The sequence below is a fragment of the Herpailurus yagouaroundi genome, unplaced genomic scaffold (assembly GCF_014898765.1).
Source record: "Herpailurus yagouaroundi ecotype Mexico unplaced genomic scaffold, PumYag 186, whole genome shotgun sequence".
In the NCBI taxonomy this organism is placed as follows: Eukaryota; Metazoa; Chordata; class Mammalia; order Carnivora; family Felidae; genus Herpailurus; species Herpailurus yagouaroundi.
In genome coordinates, this window is record NW_024412417.1 from 12,735,293 (window position 1) to 12,759,940 (window position 24,648).

Here is a 24,648-nt window from a genome sequence, read left to right on the forward strand (position 1 = left end):
TGGGATTCTCTCTCTCCCTTTCTCTCTGCCCAACCCCCTCCCTCCCCGCCCACTGGCACCGTATCTCTCTCTCAAATAGATAAACTTAAAAATAAAATAAAATAAATGTGGGATGAAGAAGGAGCCCAGGAGAGAGGTGGGAAAGGCAGGGGACCGCGGGCATCATCAGCTAGAGCTAGGGAAGTGGAGCCGTGCGGTTGGGAGGGCAGAGGCTGTTCTCCAGGATCTGCAGGCTGGGAAGGAGAGGGCTGCAGGGCTGAGGGCCCGCGCTGGGACACCTCTCTCCAGCTCCCTAGTCACTGACATCATGTTGGTCACGCACCAGCTCTACCACTTGCCAGCTGAGTGACTCCGGCAGGTTGCCTAAATCTCGCTGTGCTTCAGTTTCGTCTTTCGTAAAAACGAAGATGGCAACGAAAGTCCTCATCTGCCAGGTGACTGTGGGGATCAAGCAAGGTAGTAAGTGTGAAGTAGTAGAAGGTGATCTACTGTGTTAACAACAATGAGTGTATCGCCCTGGCTGGTTTAAGGGTGCCCAGAAAGCCAAACAAAGCATGTCAGGGTTGTTAGAAAACGGGAGCAGTTACCATGGAGAAGATGCATCAAAGTAAAGGGGGTGGGAGGCGGGGGGAGAGGGGAGGTTGACCAGAGCCACCAGAGTCTGTCTTGGGCAAATCAGTGAAGGGGGGGCTTGAGTGTTAAGGCCTCTCATATAGCTGTCAAGCTTGGTACCAAACGATTTTCATTCTTTTTCTCCAAGCCCTCCCTGCTCGTAGAGCCTTCCTCCCACCTCCCAGGTATCCGCTCCCATCCCACCCTTTGGCCGTAGGCACAACCTCCCACCACCTGGTGTGGTTCCCTCATGCAAGGACACTTGTATTTGCAACTTTACCGACAGTGGCCATCAGACCTTCCCTGCGCTCAGATCCCTGCCTGTCCCCTGCTAGGTGACAGACGGCTGCATCGAGGAACAAATCCTAGACATTCGTGGCATACTGCTTCCTGAGTGCCAGAGTGGCCTTCATAACCATTTCAGGCGACGGTCACAAAGTTTTAAGTTGGTATTCTAGACAAGTATGTGGCTTGGGATCAAGGGAAAGCAAAGTGCTCATCAGGAAGGATTCCTGGTCATAGCAGATGGAGCTATTTCTTTCCCAGGGTGACGTTCACCACGCCCAGTTTCCTCTGCCTACATGCCCCAAAGACACCTCCCATGCCATCTGTCCCAAACTGATGGCACCATCGTATCTTCAAAACCAGCTTCCCCTCTGTTCCCTTTCACAGGTGCTGGCAGCCCCCACGATTAATCAAATCTTGATTCCCCCCTCTTCCTGAACACCCTGCCACTGTTCAACCGCGTCTGCTAAATTTGGGGTGAGCAAGTGCGATGGTCTGATAGGTTGTGTTACCCCCAAATTGATATGTTGAAATCCTAATCTGCAATGAGATGGTATTTGGAGGTGGGGCCTTTGGGAGGTACTTAGACCATAAGACTAGCACCCTCACGAATGCAACTAGTGTGTTTTGTTTTGTTTTGTTTTTTTATTTTTGGGACAGAGAGAGACAGAGCATGAATGGGGGAGGGGCAGAGAGAGAGGGAGACAGAATCGGAAACAGGCTCCAGGCTCCGAGCCATCAGCCCAGAGCCTGACGCGGGGCTCGAACTCACAGACCGCGAGATCGTGACCCGGCTGAAGTCGGACGCTTAACCGACTGCGCCACCCAGGCGCCCCGCAACTAGTGTTCTTATATAAGAGACCCAATGAGAGAGCTCCCAAGCCCCCTTGTGCCATGTGAGGATACAAGAAGTCTGTGACCTGGAAGAGGGCCCTCAACTGACCATGCTGCCACCCCGGTCTTCGGCTTTCGGCTTCCAAAATTATGAGAAGTTTCTGTTGTGTATAAGCCACCCAGGCTGTGGTATTTTGTTCGAGCAGCCTGAATGGACTAAGGCACCAACTGTCCCAGTTTTCCTGGGACTGAGGAATTTCCCAGGATGTGAGACCTTCAGTGCCAACATCAGGGAAGTGTCATGGACGTAATGTTCTAGGCAAAATTCTGGGAAGGATGTGACCCTTAAGCATTCGTATAGCAGTCAGTGTTATGCCACATCCATATCTCTCAGAATTTGGGGGCTCTTGTTAACATCCACTGCAAGTCTCTGCCTCTGAACTTAGGGGCTTCTCCTCCCACCCCTGCCCAACCTCCGAAATCTCTGCCCACCTGCACGTAGATCAGAAGTGCTAGGAAACGGGGCTTCTGGGTGGCTCAGTCAGTTAAACGTGCGACTTCAGCTCAAGGTATGATCTCACAGTTTGTGAGTTCAAGCTGACAGCTCAGAGCCTGGAGCCCGTTTCAGATTCTGTGCCTCCTTCTCTGTCTGCCCCTCCCCCACTCACGCTTTGTCTCTCTCTGTCTCTCAAAAAGAAACAAACATTATGGAATTTTTCCTAAAAAAAAAAAAAAAAAAAAGCGTTAGGAAACTCTGAGCCTTGGGAGCAGTTCTCTGGAGCGGTGTACAAATGCCCCAGCCCCCTCTCTTTGGAAAGGATAATTTGGAGATGTGTTATTTTACACCATCTCTCAGTTTCACCACACATTCAAGCAGGTGATTCGCTGCCTGCCCCTCTCTCTGGGTCGCTTCCCTGCCCGTGCTCCCTGTACTTCTCAGATAAACCACTTGCCCCCCAGTCTGCTTCCGGGGAAGTCCAAGCAAAAACAGTCACCCGAGGAGAAGCCCTACGCCTCACATTGGAGCTTGTAGATCAGGACTATTCAATAGAGCTTCCTGCGCGATGGGAATGTTCTAGATCTTTGCTGTCCATAGTGAGAGTCACTGGCCACGGAGAGCTATGAAGCATTTGAAATGTGGCTAGTGTGACTGATAGGCTGAATTTTCAAGTTTACTCAATTTTAACTAACTTATACTTTACTAGCCACATGTAGCTTGTGACTATCACATCGGATAGCACACATTAGGGGTCAACCATACCTTTCTCTTTATAGAAGTAAAAAGTGTTTTGACTTCTTAAAAAACAAGGGTTGGGGATTGATAAGAAGAAGGGGTGTGGAAGAGGTGGGGTGAAAACCCCGGTTTTTGAGAATTCCCTTTCCCCTGGGTCTGTGGAAAAAAGTTGTGTAGTTGGAGGATGATTCACTGATGCTGTCCATAAACATAGGACTCACAAATCATAGACTTACCTGCGTTAATTATAAATAAGGCTGGCACCCCTCAGGATGCTCTTAGGTCTTGTAATTAGTTCATATAAAATCACTCAAGTGTTCTCTCGGTAAAGTTCAAGCTACATCCAAGCTACTTTAGTATGTCTTGTTCTTTCAGCTACATGTTCTTAGAGACGAGGTTTCCCATGACCTTGGGTTTATTAGGTCACCATGAGAGGTTGAGAACAACCTCCTTGGCAGGCACGTTGAATACATCTTCCTAGGAGAGAGTGTTTGCTAATAACCATTTGTAGTGCTGAGAAAAAAATAAAATCTCTTCCCAAAGTCAGGCTGTTCACACAAACCAAGGGCCCTTGTAATTATGCAGAGTTTTGTGTTGTGACCGGTTGTGCCTCTTGCTGTTGTTAAGACAGAGGTAAGTGCTTGGGCTTTGGGCCACCGTGACCTAGGGCAGACACGTGACACTTCCTCTATGTGACTGTGACCCTTCGTCACTTAATCTTTCCCCATCTGTACAATGGGCATAATAGTTGTCCCTAATACCTGCCCCACTGCAGCGGTGTGAAAAGAGCAAACGAAGCAATGGAAGGAGAGGTCGGCACATTGCCTGGCATCCAGAAGGCACTCGGTAATTAACATCACCTTCACCAGTGGCAGCCCACAGACCCGAGTTCCGATCCCAGATCCTGTGACCTTAGCCAAGTTGCCTAACCTCTCTGTGTCTCCATTTCCTCATATTTATTTATTTATTTATTTATTTAACCTTTATTTATTTTTGAGACAGGGAGAGACAGAGCATGAACTGGGGAGAGGGTCAGAGAGAGGGAGACACAGAATCCGAAACAGGCTCCAGGCTCTGAGCTGTCAGCACAGAGCCCGACGCGGGGCTTGAACTCTCACGGACCACGAGATCATGACCTGAGCCGAAGTCGGACGCTCAACTGACTGAGCCACCCAGGCGCCCCTCCATTTCCTCATTTTTAAAGTAGGGATGATCTCTAGCTTGAAGGATAGCGTAGAACACAGATCATTCGTAGGCAGTACTTGGTATGCAAATTGGTACTAATTATGTAATTATTATTCTACCCTTTCCCCCCTGTAGTGATAGGCACATGGTGGAAATGGAATGAACACTTTCTAACTTGATTTTTCCCTCCTCTGCTGAAAAATGCTAGGCCTCTTTGAAATCACATTAGTGAACTCTGAAATTTGAGTTGCAGTCTATCAAGCTAGGTCAAGGGTATTTCCTCATTTGACGTCTTGTTTTTTTCTGATTGTAGTCAGGGATACATTTTGTATTTTATATGACAATTTCAGTCATTTTTTGGGAGGGGGCTAGGAGTAAACCAACATTATATGGGTACTTTGTGTCCAGCCCTGGGTCCAGATTTACCTATGTAGTCTCATTTTGTCTTCATAACAATTCTTCGTGGTTCCTCTAAGGGGCTAGTCTCATACCCGTTTCAAAGGTAGGGAAACCGAGGCAAAGGGTGGCTAAATGGGTGGTACAAGATCATACAGGGCAAAGCCATGTTTCAAAGCCAAGCTGTCTCTCTCCAGAGCCCCAGGTCTCTGGTCGTCTGCTATCTCCACATGATGTGGGCTTTTCCTCTTCCTCAAGGGGCTCAATCCTGGCAAAATCTTGTTAACACGAGGGTGGCCACATCCACTTAAGCTCTTCTGAGTGTCTCTGTTCTTTCCTCTCCTTGACCCGCTAGATCCCAGCAGCAGTTCAGGCCCTGCTCTCCCTGCCCTCGAGGTCTAGGTGGACAGCAGCTGTCCCCACTTGTCACATCATGGCGGTAGATCCTGTGCTTGCTTCTCTGTGGTTAAGGAGCTCAGTGAAGCATATAATGCTATAATGGATTTCCAGTTGCTTTAGCTAACATCCTAGCTCTGGTTTCCTGCTCTGGTTCCACTGCAGGCCTTTACCATTCTGATGGAGACCAGGTAGCACAGATTGGGGGGTAAGTGGTAATGCGGTGCGTGCATGCTGCAGGGAGTCAAAAGCAGGTTTTTGGTTCGGTCTAATCTCTCTTGTCTGTCTCTATCTGCCTCTCTCTCCAACAAACTGTTTATTACACAGACACAAATGTGTTGCAAAACTCCCCCTTTTCAAAAGCAAGATGGGGGCGCCGGGTGGCTCAGTCAGTTGAGCGTCCGACTTCAGCTCAGGTCATGATCTCGCGGTCCGTGAGTTCGAGCCCCGCGTCGGGCTCTGGGCTGATGGCTCGGAGCCTGGAGCCTGCTTCCGATTCTGTGTCTCCCTCTCTCTCTCTCTGCCCCTCCCCCATTCATGCTCTGTCTCTGTCTCAAAAATAAATAAACTTAAAAAAAAAAAAAAGCAAGATGGCGGCTCATTTCCAGGCTGCTCTGGTGGGTTGAACAATAACCATATATGGGTCAGATCCGGGCTGCATGTCACATAATTCACATTCTTGGCTTCTTGAGTCACTGTCATTATCTAACCTTTCCAGAGAGCCTGCAGTGTGTGGGCATGGATGGACAGGAAATCAGATAAGCCCCGTCTGTGTGCGCATCTGCTTGGGGACCTCTTTACCTGTTTCTGGAGAAAGAGTTTCACATTTGCAGTAACATGACTGAAAAATTCTTGCCTTAGAATCTAAGGCCTCTTTAACTCTGGAGGGAACTATCAGAGGTTCCAAATAGAGACAGATTGTAAGACTGTTCTACAGTGAGAATCATTCTCCAAATCCAGTCTTCATGCCAAACCTCTTCCTATTCCTTTTAATCTCAAAACTATTGAGACAGATTCTTCTTCTGCCCTCAGTCCAGCCCTCTTCAAACTGGAAGCACCTTTGGAAGCTTTCTTTTGGAAAGTGATCCCTACGTGGTGGAACGCGTCCATGCCCCTCTCCTTATCTGTCCGTGTGCCCCCCACCCCCATCTTTGCCCCCTGGTTTGTGTAGAAAGCCTTAATAAGAAACAGTCTGTGAGAGTTTTCCAGGGCTCTGCAGTGAGGTGAGGTGGGGGAGCTCATCCCATCCCAATGGTCCCTGTGTGAGGTCCAGGCTTAGGGTTGGGATACCCACATTCTCCTGAGGAACTGGTTGGCTACTATCCTAGGGACCCTGTCAGCTAACTCTGGGCTCACACACTTGGAGGCCCATGGGGCATTTCCCATGAGGAGCGTGGGCTGGGTGGGCCACGTGAGAACTGAGAGCACGTGTGTCCTTCAGAGGGGAGCTGTCAGCTCCAGCTGATGCTGCCGTCTGGGAAGGCAGGCCCAGTATTGTTGTACCTTCCACATCTTCTGATTGTTTTTTTTAAAGAGAAGCCAGAAATGCTTTCCAACAATAGGAAATGTCTCAATTTGTTAAGGTTGGCGACCATCCAACTGGAACATAAACAAATAGTACTGGAAGGACCCAAACAACATATCAGTGGGCCACATTTGGCCCACAAGCCGCCATTTGCAACTTTAGGCAAACCCTCCTGGCATTGACTACTGAACCCACATGCATGGCCTACGCTTCGCAAGCCTAGAGGATGTTGTGGCATGCAGTTTTTTTACTCGATAGTATTTCAGGCTTCACCTTCTGTATCCTTGTTTCCGTTTTTGTTTTCTCCATCCTCATCACTTAATCCTGTTGAATATTATCTTGTTAAATTGCATGTGCCACTGAAGAGAGCTTTCTGGAATAAGAAAGCGAAGTCATCCACTACCTATCTGCAGCACGCCTTTCTGCCCTGTTTCCCCACGCCTGCTCGTTTGGACAGGTCTTCAGATGAATGCCAATTAGTCTAAGACAATCATAGTAACTCCACTCCTCTTGCCAATGACTGGGTTGGGCATGGTCATGTGACATACCTCTGACCAACGAGATGTAAGATAAAATCGGAGGGAAGGGGATGCACCATGGGAAAGTTTTCCTTGGTGAAAAATCTCCTGAGTTCCTGATGCCCTTGTCAGTCCCAGAGCTAGCAACCCAGGGCCTCCCTCCCTCTGCATCTGGTCCGGTGAAATAGTTAGTTTTTCTTCATATTGAAGCTACTTTTGGTCAGGTTTTTCTATTGTTTGCTACCAAAAGCATCCAAACTGATACAGAAAAGAAAATTTCTGGGTCCCGAACCATACTCCACTCAAGAGATGAGATGACTTATCTATCAGTGGGCCCAGGCTGACTGCCCCTTGAGGCCTCTTACATGGAGAAAACCGAAGACTCTGCCCCCTCTGCCAGGTACTTGGGAACAGATCACAGGCACATTCATTTGGCCACATTTACCAAATGCCTACACGTGCAACACTCACCTCCAACAACCATGTGGGTAGGGGCAGGAGGCACCAGATGTGTGACAACCTCACAGAATTCCAAAGATGAAAGCTGGAGGGAGCCCTTGCTTAAAAGGGCCAGGTGGGGGGCGCCTGGGTGGCGCAGTCGGTTAAGCGTCCGACTTCAGCCAGGTCACGATCTCGCGGTCCGTGAGTTCGAGCCCCGCGTCGGGCTCTGGGCTGATGGCTCAGAGCCTGGAGCCTGTTTCCCATTCTGTTTCTCCCTCTCTCTCTGCCCCTCGCCTGTTCATGCTCTGTCTCTCTCTGTCCCAAAAATAAATAAACGTTGAAAAAAAAAAATTAAAAAAAAAAAAAAAAGGGCCAGGTGAATACATTTTCATCTCACAACCTCTCGGGATTCCCAAACCGTCAGGATTGGGCCAGCTTGGGCCTCCCTCTTTTCTTGTAGCAACATTTTAGCCTCTTACTCTACCACCAACTAGAAAGTGTGGTTAGAGACACCTGGCAGAGGCGTCCAGGGCTTAGCCAGCCCTGAAGGGGCTGCAGTGAGGAGACGTGGAGGGTGTTCACTACATTCCACAGCGGCCACCCTATGGTCTGGGAGTCCTTCTCCCTAACTCTAGGTTCCTCCCAATACCTTCCATCTCCTGAACCCATTAAGGCCACAGAAAACCCTACGAGGAATGATGATAATACTAACAGCAGCAGTAATGGTAGGAATGATTAATCCCGAGTAGGACTGTGTGCGTCAGACCCTGTCCTAAGTGCTTTACCTCTATTAGCTCGTGTAACTCTCGCAGCAACTCACGACTTAGGGGATAAGTTGTCCCCATTGTACACATGAGGGAACTGGGGCCCAAGTCACGTAGCTAGTCCCCTCACAGAGCAGGGATTTGAAGCGAGGGGGTATGGTTCCCAGTGCTAGCACTGTCCCACCCAGGGCTAATTGTGCCCACTGCTGGCGTGGGAAGAGGGGATAGGAAAACATTTACTTCTCATTCTCTGCATGACTTGGATTTTTAAAAAAATCTTGAACATGCACTACTTTGGGCTGGGTTACAAATATTGGACATGACAGCAACCACACACTCTTGGGAGCATGTGTCTAAAGACTGTACATCTGAACCTCTGACCTGCTGCCCCTCATACAAGCCTATGTGTCCCATTCCTCCAAAGTTCTACCATCCTCCACACTGAGGAGACACTAGAAGAAGAGAGATAAAGGGTGGATTCTACAGGAACCATATGGTCCCCAGATAACTTTGGCTAGAGCACCTCTGACCCGGGGAAGGGGTGAAGTGGAGAATTAGTCAAGTAAAGATGCAAGGAAGGTGAACTTGGGCGGGGCATTTGTCTTCGCTCTTAGATTGCAGGGTTTATAGCATGAGGGTCAGAAGCTACTGATAACGTTTCTACAAAGCGAGCATCTGATTTCTTGGGTAGGTGTCTTTCTTCATTTAGATGCATGTGCCAGTATTATGGCTATGTAACAGTTACCCCCTCAGTTCGGTGGCATAAACAGCTACCCATCACGCTTATGGGTTCTGTGGGTCAGAAATCCAGCCGAGGCAGAATGGAGATAACTTGTTGTGTCTGCTCTGCAGTGCTGGGCCTCAGCTGGAAGCCTTGAAGGCTGAGAGCTGGGATCCTCTGAAGGCTCCTTCACTTGCGTGTCTGGTGGTCGGTGCTGCCTGTTGGCCGAAGGTCTCAGTTCCTCTCCATGTGATCTCTCTACTTGGACTAGTCTTGGCTTCCTCACTGCATGGTGGCTGGATTCCAGAAGTGAACATTGAGAAGATGGCGGGGAAGGGAAGAAGAGAGAGAAATGCAAGCACCAAGTGGAAGCTTTACCCTTCTTGGGATCTAGCAGCCTAAGTCACACAGTTTCACTTCCGCCATTCCCCAGTAGTCAGCACAGTCACAGGCTCGTGCCTAGACTCAAGGGAAAGGAAACAGACTCTACCTCTCAGTGACTGGGTGTCCGTCGCACCGTAAGAAGGACATGCTGTATGAGATAGATATCTCCATCTTTGGAAAACCATCTGTCCTGTCATATGATGATGACAGCAGCAGTAGAATGTCAGGTGTCATCGACCAGAGAGACCACCCGCCCCTGTTATAGCTTTGAAAACACTCCTCACACTAGTTTTAACAATTACCCATCCTACAGGTGTGCTGTTTCGAAGGGGCACATGCACCCCCATGTTTATAGCAGCGCTATCAACAATAGCCAAAGGATGGAAAGAGCCCAAATGTCCATTGACAGAAGAATGGATAAAGAGGATGTGGTATATGTATAATGGCGTATCACTCGGCAATCAAAAAGAATGAAATCTTGCCATTTGCAACTACATGGATGGAACTAGAGGGTATCGTGCTAAGTGAAACTAGTCAGAGGAAGACAAAAATCCTATGACTTCACTCATATGAGGACTTTAAGACACAGAACAGATGAACACAAGGGAATGGAAGCAAAAACAATATAAAAACAGGGAGGGGGACAAAACAGAAGAGACTCCTAAATATGGAACAAACAGAGGGTTTCTGGAGGGGTTGGGGGAAGGGGGATGGGCTAAATGGGTAAGGGGCACTAAGGAATCTACTCCTGAAGTCATTGTTGCACTATATGCTAACTAACTTGGATGTAAATTTAAAAAATAAAAATAAATAAAAATAAAATAAACAAGTAAATAATGCATTTAATTTGTTAAAAAAAAAAACCAAACAATTACCCATCCTTCCCTTCCATCAGAGTCTTGTTCTGAACCAGTTAATCTGAGAAACCGGTCTCTGTTCACGGATGCTAATGGGTTACTCATCTCATAAGACCTAACTACAACTAATAGGGACCTGCTTTCTGGAGACATGGTTACTTAGCCTAAGAAGTGACTTAATAATGGTCCCAGAGGAAGGGAGTGGGCACAACTGGCTCTCTTTTGGTGCCGCTCAGCTCATACTGAGTAGACAGCCACTTGTCTCTCTGAATGCCAAGCAAGGATCTGTATGACAGTTCAATTAGTGTAAGACTGCTAAGAGCAGGTATTCACTGCATACCTGAGCGTGTAGCGGGGAGCACACAGAAGTCCTTTATCTTCTGGATCAAAGATGTTAACAATAATGGTGTTTGAGTGGTAGAATTGGGAGTAATTTTTGTTCCCTAATTTTCTCTATTTTCTAATTTTTTTCATGAGTACGTATTACTTTTATTTTATTATTTTTTAATGTTTATTTATTTTGAGAGAGAGAGAGAGAGACAGAGTGCAAGCAGGGGAGGAGCAGAGAGAGAGGGAGACACAGAATCCAAAGCCGGCTCCAGGCTCTGAGCTGTCAGCACAGAGCCCGATGCGGGGCTCGAACCCATCAGCGGTGAGATCATGACCTGAGCTGAAGTCGAACGCCCAACAGACTGAGCCACCCAGGCGCCCCTGTATTACTTTCATAATAAAAGAAAGAACATTTTTCAAACTTTCATCAGTAAGAGGCCGACAGGAAACCTTGGCTCCAACCCTTCTCTGTCACTGTCATTGTGACCTCTGCCAGCTCTCTGACTTTGTTCCCGCAGGTGTCGATGTTGACACCATACCTAACTCCTGCTCCATCACAAGGTTGTCACAATTATCTCACGGATGAGCAAATGCAAAACATTTGGAAAAGGCATTATTGCAAAGATACTATTTCTTGCTATTGGCCCTTTTCCCCCTGAATAAGCTAGACTTCCCCAAAACGATAAAAGTGAAGCCAAGTTGTTTACTTGTTTACCCTAACATCCATGGCCATTGCAGAGGCAGACGCCGAAATATAGGTTTCACAACATATTTAGAAATCCTGTGAAGCTCCTATCACAAATAGAATTTCCTTTAGCATTTTCTTCTTTGGCCTTCTCGACGTCTATCTTACAACTCTATGCAGCACCTGTGAGCTAATAAATAATGTATTCAAAGAATTCTGCAAATCCAGAAAGGTCACCATTTGTACACCATCAGTCTATCAACAGAAATTTTTGGCTTAAAGTAAAAAAGCAGGCTTATTTTGGTGACTGGTGACTTGGAATACCAGCTGCAAAAAAGGAATGGGAAATGAAGACCTGCCACCTAATCCCTTTCCAAATATTCATTTAAAGTCCAACTTTCATCAGAGTGGGTGAGTCTTCATGGGTGAAACCTTGCCAGATGGATTGCTGGTGGGAATGCGAACTGGTGCAGCCACCCTGGAAGACAGTATGGAGGTTCCTCAAACAGTTAAAAATAGAACTACCCTAGGACCCAGCAATTGCACTACTAAGTATTTATCCAAGGGATACAGACAGGTATGCTGTTTCGAAGGGGCACCTGCACCCCAATGTTTGTAGCAGCACTATTGACAATAGCCAAATTATGGAAAGACCCCAAATGTCCATCGACAGATGAAAGGATAAAGAAGACATGATATATATATATATACAATGGACTATTACTTGGCAGTCAAAAAGAATGCAATCTTGCCATTTGCAACAACATGGAGGGTATTATGCTAAGCGAAATTAGTCAGAGAAGGACAAATATCATATGACTTCATTCATACGTGGAATTGAAGATACAAAACAGATGAAAATAAGGGAAGGGAAGCAAAATAATATAAAAACAGGGAGAGGGGCAAAACATAAAGAGACTCTTAAATGCAGAGAACAAACTGAGGGTTGATGGAAGGGTTGCTGGAGGGGTTGGGCTAAATGGGTAAGGGGCATTAAGGAGGACACTTGTTGGGATGAGCCCTAGGTGTTATATGTGGGGGATGAATCACTGGCTTCTACTCCTAAAATCATTATTGCACTATACGCTAACTAACCTGGATGTAAATTTAAAAAATTAAATTAAAAAAAACAAAGAAAGCTTGCCAGATGGGTACATGAAGATTGGGAAAGCGGCATAACCTGGAATTGAGACGAGTTGGGTTGCTACAAGCCTTCATTAAGAACTGAGGGTATGGGGGCGCCTGGGTGGCGCAGTCGGTTAAGCGTCCAACTTCAGCCAGGTCACGATCTCACGGTCCGTGAGTTCGAGCCCCGCGTCAGGCTCTGGGCTGATGGCTCAGAGCCTGGAGCCTGTTTCCGATTCTGTGTCTCCCTCTCTCTCTGCCCCTCCCCCGTTCATGCTCTGTCTCTCTCTGTCCCAAAAATAAATAAACGTTGGAAAAAAAAAAAAATTAAAAAAAAAAAAAAAAAGAAGTGAGGGTATGGAGGCCCCTGGGTGGCTCAGTCAGTTAAGCATCCAACTTCCTCCTAGGTCGTGATCTTGTGGTTCATGAGTTCAAACCCTGTGTCGGGCTCTGTGCTGACAACTCAGAGCCTGGAGCCTGCTTCAGATTCTGTGTCTCCCTCTCTCTCTCTGCCCCTCCCCATCTCGTACTCTGTCTCTCTTTCAAAAATAAATAAACATTAAAACAATTTTTTTAAAATAAAAAGAACGGAGAGTGTGCACAGCCTGCCGTGGGTGTCAGCTCTGTTATGGCCTGCAGTCCCAGGCCCTGCCTGCCTCGTGGCACAGCTGAAGAGGTTAATGACCCCGCAGAGACTCAGGACCACTCACCACCAGCTCCTTGGATCCCAGAGCAATCCCGACTGAGGCCCTAAGCCTTGCACAGAAGCCCCATCCTTGCCCCCAAGCTGGGAATGACTTGTATCGATGACTTCAGTCTCACCGGTTTCTTATGTTTCAGCGGCCCCACTCTTCCCTCGTCCTGTGCCATGAACATGACCTGCAACAGGCACTCTCACCCAGAATCCATGAAATAGACGATATCCCCATTCTCCCAATGAGGAACGTAATTTACAGTCGTCAGAGGACTCGCCAAAGGCACACACCAATGGCAAAGTCAAGTGTGCCCGTGTGCAGCCCTGCGTCCCCAGCTCCCGCTGGATCCCCGGGGTGAGCTTCCACCCCCTCCTTCCGCCCTCACCGTCTCCGTTCAGTAGCACCTGTGTCTTCTCCAGGGCACGTCACTGTTGCTTCCTGTGTGCTGTGGGCTTGGCCGCTTCAGAGGTATAATCACTGGGTGCCAGGGAATTTGGTCTGGAGAAATTTCACCTTATCGGGAGAAAGGAACACTTTCATTCCTTTCTCCGCCTGAACAAACACAGCTCACCACCGGGAAACACAGTATTGGCAATCTCCCCTTCTCTCCAGGCCGTGGGATGCCCTCCGGTCTCTGACTTCCAATATCTGGCCTAGGATGCAGCCGGTTTCTTTCAAAATAAGGGGTCCTGTCTTTGGAAGATGGCACCCTGACCTCACAAGAGCTGTGCTAACCGTACTCAGAGCAACTCTCGCAGTGAAAAGGTGAAAACCTCAAGCACAGAAAAGTCACCTGGATCTCTCCTGCTGTCCTTAAACAGGGTGGTCCGGCAGGGAAGTCTGATTTGTATTGTTTTCAAAACCTAACATTCTGTTTGTTTTCCATCAGGGTAGGCTAGTCAACAGTGAGCAAAGCCTTTCTTATGGCTAAGAACACAGGGAGAATTCTAAGCCAGTTTTTAAAATTGAAAATGGACATCCGGCCCAGGAATCTTACTCTACAAGACAGAAATACGTGTTTGCATGTTCTGTCTCAGTTGCTTGAGAAGAGGCTCCCGTATCTTGTGACCAAAGGCCTCTGGTCCCAGAGGCTGTGTGGGTCTGGTTCCTGACAGGCCTAGACTTCCAGCTTCTAATCTTTTGCAGACCTCAGTATGGACAGACTAAACTTGAAATGTCTGCAAAGACACTACATGTGCTGGCTCTTTTCTGGGCTCAAGTTCATGCCTTGATTGCATGAACTGTCTTCCCTGGAGAGGCCGACTTATTCCGCTCCAGCTCTTTAATCATTGTTTGTACAAGGCTTGATCAAACTTTCTGAAGGGCAATTGGTTTTAAATGGGCAGTCACAGGCTCAGCTGAGGTCTAAAAAATACATTTTCATTCTATTGTAGTGGCAGGATACACAGAAAATTGCACGGGGATCAGAGAAAGCAAGAGAGGGGAGGGTCAGCTCAGGACAGGAAGAGAATACATGTGTCCACAAATTACATAATCTACAATTACGTAATACATCAGCAAGTAACACTCTAGGTCCCAAACTCTCTGGGAGGAAAAAAATAATAACTTGTTTTCCTCTTCCCTTGTCCTTTTCTTCCTTCTCAACAGTGAAAATGAGTTATGATGCAAAATCATATTGCTCGAAACCTGTTATCAACACCCACCCTTGGAGACAATATTAAACAAGCAGAGAATGACTATTCTCCATTTAATTCTCCTCTAACACCGTTACTATAACTACCACTACTAAGTACGACATCCGGATAGGCCTTCTCAGATTACAAAACTCTTCTTATTCCATTTGTCACTCCAAAAAAACTCTGACTCTTTGTTGCCATGATCCTCACTTCGGAGATGAGTCAATCCATCAGTTTCTCGCTATGTAGACAGGAAAGGTCCAAATCTACACCCTCTGATGATACTGTGGATTGGGATTTGGGGATGGCTGCCCCCTCCGTTTCTACCCTTAGCCCCTCTAGAGAGTGACTAGCACACCGTGTGTGAGTAGTGGCCACCAAATTCTGTCTGGTCATCGAATTGTTGCAGAACAGACTTAAACCTAGAGGTTTAACACCACAACCGCTTTCTTGCATGTCACAATTTTGTAGATCAGGAATTCAGAGAGGACTTGATAAGGTGGTTCTTCTGCCTGTGGTGTAGACTGAGTCATTCGGTGGTATTCAGCCGGAGCGAGCTGGTCTGGAAGATCCACGACAGCTTGCTCACATAAATGGTGCCCTGGCAGGGATAGCTGGGAGGCTGTGGCTTTCTTCCTCTCTCAGCAACCTCCAGACCTCTCCATGCAATCTCCCCAGCAAGGTTGTTGGACTTGTTACGTGGAAGATTAGGCCTCCAGATCCAGTGTTCTGGGAGCCAGGAAGTGAAAGCTGTCTGACTCCTAAGGCCTGGACACGGTCAAAGCAGTCCTAGACCCTGCCCCAATTTGAGAGGGATGGCAAATGTACCTAATGTTTGCACAACCCCATAGAAACCACAGAAGTCCAAGACTGAAGCTATTTGATGATGATATCTCAATAGTTGTCTATGGATACTCACAGTTTTGAACAATTTTGATTCACAAGGGAGAAAATGCATATTATCTGCTTCGGAGACCACAAATTTCTACCCTTCAACAAATGACCAGCTTTGGATTTCCCAGAGTACAGTGTATGTGACTGTCAACCGGCCACCCCCAAGAAGACTAAAAGAAGAGAGAGTTCTGGGGTGGTTTATGAGGCCTGGATTTTCAACAGCTCAGTCCTTCCCTTAAGCAGTGCCCAAATCCTGATCCCCTGAACTGTAAATATTACCATATATGGCAAAAAAGAGACTTTGCAGATGTGTTTAAATGAAAGATTTTGAGATGGAGAGATCATCCTAATGACCTGCGGGTGCCCAACATGATCACAAGGATCCTGATAGTAGGAAGGCAGGAGACCAGGGCGGGTAGCAGGAGATGTGATGCAGAAGCAAGTGGTCTGAGTGATGTGAGGAAGGGACCACGAGCCAGGGAATGTGGGCAGACTCTAGGAGCTGGGAGAGGCAAGGAACGCATTTTCGGTTAGAGCTTCTAGAAAGTATCAGGCCTGCCAACATCTTGATTTTAGTGCTGTAAAATTCATTTTAGATTTCTGATCTCTAGAACCATACCGTGATAAATGTGTGTTGTTTTAAGCCACTGAGTTTGACCAATGTGTTACAGTAGCAGAAGGAGACTAAAACCTTCCTCTAAAGCATAGCTAAGAGATTACAACATCTCATGGGATTTGTATCAACAAAGGAGTCAACCTAATAAATAAAATATAGCAAAATCTTCTTCTGCCCGGCGAGAAGTTACAATTTAGCATTCTACCCTCCACTAGATCCCTGTTAACGCCCTGCACTCTTGGATTTACTCTCCCTTCCTTTCTAAGGGGAACCTCTTCCAGGGAAAAGAATGAAAAGTAACCAAGAGCTAAAGACCATCTTCTAATGACCGACGGAGGGAAGAACAGTGGATTTTGTTTTTGTTAAATAACACTTCTAAACTCAAAAGAGTGGTTCGACTGGGTGGGGGAGGGTATCTCTTTTAAGAACAAGGCCATTAAACATTGAATGCATTTCTTAAGAATTATCTGAGTGATTCAGTTGACTTTTCACATCAGAGAATAGAGCTTAACTAATACCTTTTTTTTATATATATAGCGAAATACTGTTGGGGATTTATGTAATAATGCTTATTTGCTTTTGATGAGTACTTAACAGATCACTGTCTGTGAATTTTAAGGCTCATAACAAGTAAGCTTGTCTTTCCCTCAGAGAGCAGGGAAGAGAAGGCTCATCCAGATCCCACACGTGCCTTCCACTAAACCTCTCAAGTCACTGTCAATGTTCTTACCTAACTTCCTGCTCCTCACCCAACAAGAACTGGGGAGTTGGAAGTGGGTTAAATGGAAAATGAATACGATATTTGCCCGTATCAAGGAACAATTTGTTCTCAGTTTGAGTAAACTGACCTTCAAGACAATAGGGCGGGGCGCCTGGGTGGCTCAGTCAGTTGAGCATCCGACTCTTGATTTGGGGTCAGGTCATGATCCCAGGGTCGTGGGAGTGAGTCCTGTGTTGGGCTCCTAATTGAGCATGGAACTGCTTAAGAGTCTCCCCTCTCTCTTTCCCTCTACACCCCCACTCAAAAGTTGAAAAAAAATAAATAAATAAAGACAACAGGGAAATATGAATATGAACTACTGTGGCATTAGGTGATAAATGCATGGTGAGCGTGTTGAAAATGCTATCTGTTAAAGATGTGCCTCTGACATATTTATGGGTACCATGACATGTTATCTGAAACCTTCTGTACTTCCCTATCCCCGGCTCCTAGAGTTATGATGACAGATGACAACCTATTGAAGCTGGATGACGGGGTCCCTGGGGTTTCACTTTACAATTCTTTCTACTCCTGTGTTTGCTTTGAATTTTCTATGATTAAAAATAAAGAGAAAGAGAACTGTGGCCTTGGGCCCCAGGACAAATACCATGGAGATCTCATTACAGAGGGTTCTCTTCTCTCTCTCTCTCTCTCTTTTTTAACGTTTATTTATTTTTTGAGAGAGAGAGCATGGGCAGGGGTAGAGAGAAAGGGAGACACAATCTGAAGCAGGATCCAGGCTCTGAGCTGTCAGCACAGAGCCCGAAGCGGGGCTCAAACCCACGAGCCGTGAGATCGTGACCTGGGCTGAAGTCGGAAGCTTAACTGACTGAGCCACCCAGGTGCCCCGAGGGTTCTCTTTAGTATGTCTGTTCTCAGCCTAGATCCTCCGCTCGCCTCCTTGAGCACTTCAGTGTCTGAGGGCAAGATCTGCCCTGGAGCACGAGTCTCAGGAAGGTGGATGTGGCGAGCCATTCCTGGCCAGCATTTCAGACAAGGGAAAGACAACCTCCAGCTTGTCTGAAACAAGGAAATGCTCTCCAAGGCAGCTCACTGTTGGGCACCAGTGGAGATGGGACCCATGTCACGGTCAGCAGCTGAGGGCTGGAGTCCATGAGGCTCCCAGAGCACACCTGGGCCCACTCAATAGTTCCAGAATCTAGTCCCGAGAGCCCCTTTCCCTTAAAGATTCCCCCTCCCCATTTATTTATTTGAGTGTAGTTGACGCGCAAAGTTACATTAGTTTCGGGTGTATAACATAGTGATTCAACAAGTTTGTAAGTTAGGCTATGCTCGCCCGAAGTGTAGCTACCACCTGTCACCATACAATGCTCTTACAGTGTCACTGACTTTACTCCCTATGCTGTGCCTTTTATTTCTGTGACTTATTCATTCCCCAACTGGAAGCCTGTATCTCCCTCTCCCCTTCACCCATTTTGCCCACTCCCCACGCCCTTTCCCTCTGGCAGCCACTGGTTTGTCCTCTGTGTTTAGCCTGAGACTCTTGATGAATTCCAGAGCAGAAGGCGGAGAGGCAGGGAGTTAGGTACAAGGCCAGAGAGGTGTAGTTGTAGGAGAAGCAGCTTAAGGTGGTCACCTGGACAGCAGAAAGCGTGCTCCCTACCTTAAGACAGACAGGTGGTAGGAGGGTCCTCCGCTCCCAGGTAGGGCACCCAAGTGTACTCACATGGGGGTAGGAGAGGGATCCTTTCTAAGATGATTCCATGGCCCGGAGGCCTGGCAGGGTCAGGTGTGTTTTCTGGCTGGCGGAGCGAGCTCGGCCGCCCAGCTTGGCTGGACTTCAGGGAGCCGCCTGGGACAGTGTCACCACCGGTCCAGTCCCAACCCAAGGCCTCCAGGATGCAGCCCGCCATATGTCAGTCAGCAGCAGCGAGAAGAGTCGCTGACACCTTTCTGAATCCTATCATGGAACCCTATTCATTCAGTTACAGGAAAATACTCTACCAAGGGGCATGATTTTCTTTTTTTTTTAATTTTTTCAACGTTTATTTATTTTTGGGACAGAGAGAGACAGAGCATGAACGGGGGAGGGGCAGAGAAAGAGGGAGACACAGAATCGGAAACAGGCTCCAGGCTCTGAGCCATCAGCCCAGAGCCTGACGCGGGGCTCGAACTCACGGACCGTGAGATCGTGACCTGGCTGAAGTCGGACGCTTAACCGACTGCGCCACCCAGGCGCCCCTGATTTTCTGCTGAGGTATTGACAGTCAATGGTTCTCAACCCCGGCTGGACATTAAGACCACCTGGGAGAGTTCAAACCCCCAGCGCCCCGACCCTGGCCCTGACCAATTAGGTCAGCACACCTCAGGGGTGCTGAAAAGCTCCTCAGGTCATTCTCAGGTGCCCTGGAGGTTGGAGCCACATTTTGTGAATCATTCAGGCCTCTGCTCACCTGTCACCCCACAGAAAGGCTTTCTCAGACCAGCCCACTGAAAGAACCTGCTTATTTTCTCTTCCGAGTACGACTGATGGCTGAGATTACGTTACGTGACAGATTTATTTGTATGTTTTCATCGTCTCACGGGCTGTGGGCATCATTTAGTCATCTGCTTTGCTCACCCCCATACCCCCAGCTCTGAGAACTGCACCTGTCATACAGGGGACACTCACTGGAAGGTTCCTGAATGAATGTATTAGCAGGAAGCAGTTTTTATACGTTTTAGGATCCAGTGACGGCTGTGGTGGATGCATAATGTCTATAAGATTGCAGAGGAGAGGAGAGTGGATCAGAGTGGAGCCTCGCCCTAACTCCAGGCTTTGGAGGAACAACCTCCCTGAGGTTGTCGAGTCCCTCGACGTTACCGGTAGATGGCCCAGCAGAGTGTGGTGCACAGCGCCATCTGCTGGATAAAACAAAAGCGGGTTTGTTCTAATGTCCTGGTGGGTTGTTTCAAAGCGGCTCTCCTTGGAAGAGAGCAGAAGGCAAGCCTCATCCTCAGCACATTCACCAGTTTGAGTGAAGCACCACGATGGATGAGTGTGTGTGTGTGTGTGTGTGTTTGTGTGTGTGTGAGAGAGAGAGAGAGAGAGAGAGAATGGAGACAATGATTGAGATTTTACCATGGATGAAATTGTGGGTGTGTGTGCACGTGTGGACAATGATGAAGACTGTACCTAAAGCACAAATGCAAAACCAAAACCCGCCACTCCTTTAGGATTGATCCAGGCAGCGAAGAATCGCTGAGTCCGTGCCAGGAAAGTCACACCTAGGAATCTTCAAGTAGCTCTCAAAAGTGAAAAATGCCAAGCTCACACTCTGTGGGAAACACTGCTCTCTCGCCCCTTTCCACATCTGTTGCTCTGAGGCCAGACTGAAGTGACCCCATAAAGGGCTAATTGATGGTCTTTGATCAATTTCCTGGAGCTAAAATGACAGAGGGCCCAGCTGTTAGAAGATTCCAAGTACTTAAGCGGATTTCCAAATGCTTACCGCATGTTCGGTAAACTTCAGACTAGTTTAGTATTTTTTTTTTTTTAACCTTTATTTTTGAGACAGAGAGAGACAGAGCATGAATGGGGGAGGGGCAGAGAGAGAGGGAGACACAGAATCGGAAACAGGCTCCAGGCTCTGAGCCATCAGCCCAGAGCCCGACGCGGGGCTCGAACCCCCGGACCGCGAGATCGTGACCTGAGCTGAAGTCGGACGCTTTAACCGACTGAGCCACCCAGGCGCCCCTAGTATTTTTTTTTTTTAACATTTATTTATTTTTGAGACAGAGAGAGACAGAGCATGAACGGGGGAGGGGCAGAGAGAGAGGGAGACACAGAATCGGAAGCAGGCTCCAGGCTCCGAGCCATCAGCCCAGAGCCCGACGTGGGGCTCACACTCGCAGACTGCTGAAGTCGGACGCTTAACCGACTGAGCCACCCAGGCGCCCCTAGTTTAGTATTTTTATACCGTAACCTGATCTTTAGAAGGACAGCTCAATAATCTCTCAGTCTCCCTCAGACAGACAGACAGACACATACACACCCCTCACTTACACCCACACCTCCCCATATACACACCCCTCACACACACACACACACACACCCCACGTACACACCCATCACAAACACACACACCCCACATACACACCCCTCTCTCACTCTCACACACACACACACACACACACACACACACACATCATACAGGTACACACAGGATTTAATATACTTAGAAGTTTCCTTAGACCCTTACAAGAATATTTATTTCTATTTCAACTTGAAAACATTGGATAAGGCCAGAAATAATCTCTGGGGGGAACAGAGATTATTTAACCAGGAAGGAGAAAGTTAATTTCATAGAACCTTCAAATGCACAGGAGGCCTTGATTAGAGAAAAACAGGACTATGATGCGTGTGCGCTCGTCATGCCGTGTGGAGGCTTCCACCTTATGGGGTTCTGTTCAGGGACATCACGCTACCCTGTGTGATAGCAGATCATGTGACAGAATTCTAAGGTCTACCAAAAATTGTTATGCCAAATATGGGCACCAGCTGTTCTCCAAAGTACAGAGGTGATAACAAGAACAAGAACAACAAAAATCAGCCTACAGTGTGGCTGGAGAAGCTGAATTAAACAGCAGGATGAACTTCCCAATAGTGAGATACCACGTTCTAGACCAGGTCATGGAGAGAAGCTCTGAAATACCTTCTCTGTGTCTTTTCTTTTTTTTTTTTTCTTTTTTTTTTTAATTTTTTTTTTTTGAACGTTTATTTATTTTTGGGACAGAGAGAGACAGAGCATGAACAGGCGAGGGGCAGAGAGAGAGGGAGACAAGAATCTGAAGCAGGCTCCAGGCTCTGAGCCATCAGCCCAGAGCCCGACGCGGGGCTCGAACTCACGGACCGCGAGATCGTGACCTGGCTGAAGTCGGACGCTTAACCGACTGCGCCACCCAGGCGCCCCTCTGTGTGTCTTTTCAATGTGTGACAGATACTCATTTGAGATTTCTGGAATTGAAGGTTCTCAGGAATTGGAGGAAATGAAAAAATAAGGAAACCCGGCAGTCGTTCAGCGAATATTTAACGAGTGCCCAGTCTATGTCAGGGCCAGTCCTGGTCCCTGGGGGGCATGCAAGCCTGTGCATGACCCAGTCCTGCCCCTCTGGGAGCGAGGCATGTTGCCAGTAGGCACTAACCACCCCCAGGAGAGGCTGCCTCTCATGGGCATGACCAGGTTGTCCTTGACCTGAGGCTGGAGAGATGGGTCGGATTTTGTTTGACAGGACAGCTGAGAGGGAGACGAGGGGGTGTGGGGACCGGTGAACTGGGAAAGGTAGTTGTGGGTGACCGCGAAGGCCAAACTGAGGAATCCGGACTTTGTTCATGAGCAACAGGATGTTAATTATGACCTTGAAGATGCCAGTGGTCAAAAGGAATGCTGTGACTCACATACGTTCTGAGCCTGGGTGTTGGGTCTCATGGGTGTCCCCTCTGTGTCCTGAACATCTGGGTACAGGCACGAGGGGACCGCTGGGTCCTCTCTGGGAGAAAAGGTAGCTGTGGCCCAGGAAGATGCCACCTCCCTCCAGACACGCTTGAAACCCAGCTCGGAAGGCATAATCTGAGCAGCATTGCCTTAAAGGGTCATCAACGAATTTCTACTTTATGATATTTGTAAATTACAATCTTCTACAGATGATAACCCTCTATTCCAGATACTAAGAGGTCTATAAATATCTTGCTATTTTTCGGGGGGGGGGAATACCTCCCGCCTTGGTATTTTGAGACTGGTTTATTTCCCTTATTTAAAATTTTTGCCTACACTCTAGTTGCTCCCTCTGATCGGCCTACTGCTATTTGGAGGCATTTAAAAAACTGAAGTCCTGGGGCGCCTGGGTGGCTCAGTCGGTTAAGCATCTGACTCTTGGTTTCAGCTCAGGTCACGATCTCATGGTTTTGTGAGTTTAAGCCCCACGTCGGGCTCTGCACTGACAGCACGGAGCCTGCTCAGGATTCTCTCTCTCCCTCTCTCTCTCCCCCTCCCCTGCCATTGTCTCTGTCTCTTTCAAAATAAATACATGAGCTTTAAAAAATAAAAATAAATAAATAAATAACTGAAGTCCTTCCAATATTTCTGGGACAAGAGTAGCAAAGTGGTTAAAGTTGGGCTCTTGAGTCAGACTTCCTGGGTTCGCATCTTAAAAACAAATTGTGGGGGCACCTGGGTGGCTCGGTCGGTTAAGCTTCTGACTTCGGCTCAGGTCATGACCTCGCAGCCAGTGAGTTCAGGTCCCGCATCCGGCTCTGTGCCGACAGCTCAGAGCCTGGAGCCTGCTTCAGATTCTGTGTCTCCCTCTCTCTCTGTTCCTCCCCCACTCACACTCTCTCTCTCTCTGTCTCTCAAAGATGAATAAATGTTAAAAAAACAAAATTTAAAAAAATTGTGGACATATTACTTACCCTCTCTAGGCCTCTGTTTCCTCATCTGTAAAATGGGCCTAACAATGGTCTTACTACCTGAGAGGCTTGTGAGGATTAGTGACCTAACACACGTCAAGTGATTACAAGTGCCTAACACAGAGTCAAAGCTCATACATGCTCCCTTTATCACTTTGCATCCTGTACTTGGGCCAGAGTCTGCTCCTATTTGGTAACAGCTCACCTGGTAACAGCACACCTGCCTCCTGATTCCTTTATTTTTATATTTTTGATTAAGTTTATTTATAACTGAAATAAATAGAGCTGGGGAGGGGCAGAGAGAAAAAGGAGGGCAGAGAATCCCAAGCAGGCTCCAAGTTGTCAGCACAGAACCCAGCGCAGGGCTCGAACTCAAAAACTTGAGATCGTGACCTGAGCCGAAACCAAGAGTTGGACGCTTAACTGACTGAGCCACCCAGGCACCCCACCTGGCTCCCGATTCTTGCGTCGGGAGCCTGCCCTTGTGTGGCTCCTGCTACCTTCTGGCCCTCAGCTCCCGCCCTGTCCCTTTGCCTCTGTACCCAACAGTACCAGCCTCTGCTAGACACGTGCACTCATGGATGCTTCCATGCTTTTGGGCGGATATTCCCAGGAATTTGTACATCTCCTCTCCATCACTCAAACCCAACACAGGGGTCACCTCTTCTGTGAAGACAGCTCCCTCCCCACACTTCCCTCTATCACGTGTTCCCCCCCCCCCCCCCCCCCGGAGACCGCGCCATCTACTGTCGTAGCCTGGGCCTTACTCGCACTCCTGTTACCACGCGCACGGCGCTGATGGGTAATGGCAGCTTCACAGGCCTAAGACCCAGTGGACACCTAATAAAGGTTGGCTCACCTGAACCAATTTGAGCTTAGACGATCCAAACTGGAGCTCTAGGCGTGTCAAAGATGTCGTCTCGGGCAATGTGAGGTGGGAGTCGGGGACACCCAGACCCGATCAGCAGCATTCCACAACGCTTCTGGCTTAGTTAGGGACTCTGTAGGCCTGCAGGTGAAAGAACAAGATAAATAAGAACAAACACGTGGAGCTGGTAAATACAAGTGTAAATGCTGCACATGGGATGGGGTGAATTCGAGGCTGGGGTAAGGGAAGCTAAGACTTGGATCTGAGGAGAAGGTGCAGGGCGAGGCAGGCAGTGTGGGCACGGCAGCGCCTTCGAGAAACCCGACAGTCCCAGAGGGAGGACACACACGCCCTGTGCGGGTGTACTGCCTCCAAACGAAGCCAGGTGAGGGTAGGGTTTCGGAGTAAGAATCACAAGGGGAAGACTACCAGACATTCTTGGGCAAGGGGCCTTCATAATACAGGTCCTGTTCTGCTAGT

At 47.9% G+C, this 24,648-nt stretch overlaps 1 long non-coding RNA gene across 1 annotated transcript; it reads right to left on the bottom strand.

Annotated features, from left to right (window-relative positions):
• Positions 1–12,816: 12,816 nt before the first annotated feature.
• LOC121042795 (uncharacterized) lies at positions 12,817–24,309 on the bottom strand. Its single transcript, XR_005796450.1, has 3 exons — positions 24,160–24,309; positions 13,373–13,500; positions 12,817–13,171 (listed from the first exon to the last, which is right to left on the bottom strand). It is a non-coding gene; the product is annotated as an uncharacterized LOC121042795 (long non-coding RNA).
• Positions 24,310–24,648: the final 339 nt, after the last annotated feature.